General features: G+C 35.3%; 1 long non-coding RNA gene across 1 annotated transcript in view; it reads left to right on the top strand.

Annotated features, from left to right (window-relative positions):
* The window catches only part of LOC108533834 (uncharacterized), a 9783-nt gene that overhangs the window by 1387 nt on the left and 5263 nt on the right, over nt 1–3133 (top strand). Inside the window, exon 2 of the long non-coding RNA XR_001886824.1 lies at nt 1374–1476. This is a non-coding gene — a long non-coding RNA (uncharacterized LOC108533834). The remainder of the gene's footprint in view (nt 1–1373; nt 1477–3133) is intronic.

Genomic DNA, 3133 nt, shown 5'->3' with positions numbered 1-3133 from the left:
TCTATCGTATCAAAACAATTAGCTAAAATTAAAAAAAAAAACTTACATTACATCGTGTAATTCAAACAAATTGCTTAATTAAACTCAAGCTGTTTTATTTCCTAAATCATTTAGGCAAACTTAAGGATGTTAACCCTGCAGAACTGTACTTTACTTATGCTTTAAACACAATTGAGATACATTCACATTATCAAGACTGTGGAAGGGATAATGAATTTTGCTTTGTTATGAGGCATTTTCACTTCCAACTTCCAAGGATAATTACTGTGCACTTTTGTTTATGATGTAGAGTATTGTCTGTGACACTTGGCCACTTAGTATATTGCCTCAAATTGAGTATTGTAAAGTATTTTCTTTTATGTAGAGGAAAGAAAGAAACATTGAAAATAATGTGCAGAGCTTTCTCAATAAAATAAGGCTTTATGAGTTTGTTTCCTGTGTTCCAAATTTTTACTTTTCTGCTACTTCATTTTAAAAGAACTCTTCATTTGAAAGAGTCGATTCCATTTTGAAAATGGGTCTCTGGACCCATAGAAAGCAAAACATCTTTTATTACCTGAACACTGGCCAGAAATGAAATAGCTGTGAAGTGTAATTATATAGATGTGCTATAAAATATATTTCTAGATTGTTACTAGTGTAGGGTAAATTCCCCAGATACATTTCCTTCTATATTCCTTAGACTTTTTGATATGTTCCTCACCAATTTTCTATTTGAAGTATGTTTATTAGCTTGAATTGAATGTGTATAAATAACTTTTAGTTTCCAGTGTCATTAGATTGGGTATTAATATGTACTAATACTACAAGAATTTAGAAAATTGAAATGATATAAGAAGTAAGTGTGGTGGTTAATTTTATGTGTCAACCTAACTGGGTTTAGAGATGCCAAAGAAGTGATACAATGTTATTTCTGGGTGTGTTTGTGAGGATTTAAGAATTGAATGGAAACGCACAGATGTCCTATAGGAAAAAACAGTGGACAAATGACATTATCCTGAAATTATAAGAAAAAGTTATTAACATTGCCCTTAAACATATGAAACTATATTCACCTTCACTCAGAATAAGATGAATACAAATAAAATCACGCTGAGTTCCAGAGTTTTCCCATCATGAGTGACAAAAAGTGAAAAGAAAATAAAAGAAAAACAAAATTGAATATATGCTCTGCTAGTAAAGCTATGGAGGAAAGGGAACCTTTTACGTGTTACTGGTAACAATACAACATGGTCCATTTATGGAAGGGAATTTGACATATCTTTTGATCCAGAAATATCTTGTCTAGAGATTTACTCTGAAGATACACCTTGACTATAAAAGTGCATTTGCACTAGATAATTTATTACAGCTTATTTATATTTGCAAAATAGGAATGACCTAAAAACTCATACTTGGGAGATGAACTGAATTACAAAAGATGCAATGGAGTCCTGTGAAGCTATGGAAAAGACTGAAGAAGAGCTCTATGAAATGGTAAGGAATGTACTGCTAAATAATATACTGTATAAAAATATACAGGTTATAAATGCTAAACATTTTTTAAAATAAAAAACTGTTTATATATGCCTACTTTTGTGTAAGAAATAAAAGGAGGAAATAAGAACATACTCATGTATCCACTTATCTAATGTAAAAAGAAATAGAATGAATAAACCAGAAAATAGTATGGTTAATTAATGACAAGAGTGATGTGCATGGGATGCAATCGGTTGGTGGTAGAGTGGCAAGTTTTATCATGTACCTTTTTTATAGATTTTATGTTGGGAACCATGGGACAGTCCACATACTTTAAAGAAGATAAGAAAATCAACAAGATGAGGAAATAAATAATCTCTTCCCCCTCCAAATAATCCAGAATGAAATGCAAACAAAAACATGCGGACCTGAACAGACTTTAAATTGATAATGTAACCATAGTGAAATGGGAGGGGAAAAAAAGACAAAATAATTTTTGAAATCACTCATTTTAAGTATATATACTCAATCTAAAAGTGGAGAACAATGTAAACATGTACTGAACTCTAGGTAGAATATGTATTTCCTTAATGGTATGGGTTAATAATTTTGAAAGTACATTTTATGTATAATTTGTAAAAGCAAATGAATTGAATATATTGAGGATAATAGGAGCCAGGTTTCTCTTTACTGGTGAAGGGAGTTACTAATATTAAAAAGGAAGTGTCCTGAATCAACGTTGGGGTGTTGAATTGGGATTGGAGAGATCAGTATGAGTTCACGGTTTATGGTTTTAAGAGATGATGATGATGACGGTAGACAGACTAATAGATGTATATACCTTCCAGCTGTCTTCTGAATCTGCCTAGAACCCAAAGTACCATAGTAGCAATGAGTACACAGTCTGCAAATATCAGTTTCTAAATGTCATTTCTTACAAAATAGAATGAGGGCCCTTAAAAAATTGTTGATTCCAGAATTGAGGCAGGAAAATATAAACATTTAGAGGGAAGTTGGAAAGAACAACAGTCACTTAAATACACTATGAATTATCACAAAATAAATAATAAAGCAGACATTAGAAGATGATGTTTGGGCCGGGCGCGGTGGCTCAAGCCTGTAATCCCAGCACTTTGGGAGGCCGAGACGGGCGGATCACGAGGTCAGGAGATCGAGACCATCCTGGCTAACACGGTGAAACCCCGTCTCTATTAAAAAAATACAAAAAACTAGCCGGGCGAGGTGGCGGGCGCCTGTAGTCCCAGCTACTCGGGAGGCTGAGACAGGAGAATGGCGTGAACCCGGGAGGCGGAGCTTGCAGTGAGCTGAGATCCGGCCACAGCACTCCAGCCTGGGTGACAGAGCGAGACTCCGTCTCAAAAAAAAAAAAAAAGAAGATGACGTTTGAATTAGTAATTTAGAAAAGAATACAACACATATCCTAAAATAACATTTTTGAAAAGACAATCTACAAGAGAAAATAAGATAATGGGGGGGGGCGGAGCAAGATGGCCGAATAGGAACAGCTCCAGTCTCCAACTCCCAGCGCGAGCGACACAGAAGACCGGTGATTTCTGCATTTTCAACTGAGGTACTGGGGTCATCTCACTAGGGAGTGCCGGACAATCGGTGCTGGTCAGCTGCTGCAGCCTGACCAGCGAGAGCTGAAGCAGGG

This window comes from Rhinopithecus bieti, unplaced genomic scaffold (genome assembly GCF_001698545.2).
Source record: "Rhinopithecus bieti isolate Rb0 unplaced genomic scaffold, ASM169854v2 scaffold_11960, whole genome shotgun sequence".
In the NCBI taxonomy this organism is placed as follows: domain Eukaryota; kingdom Metazoa; phylum Chordata; class Mammalia; order Primates; family Cercopithecidae; genus Rhinopithecus; species Rhinopithecus bieti.
This window is presented reverse-complemented; position numbering and strand designations above follow the sequence as displayed.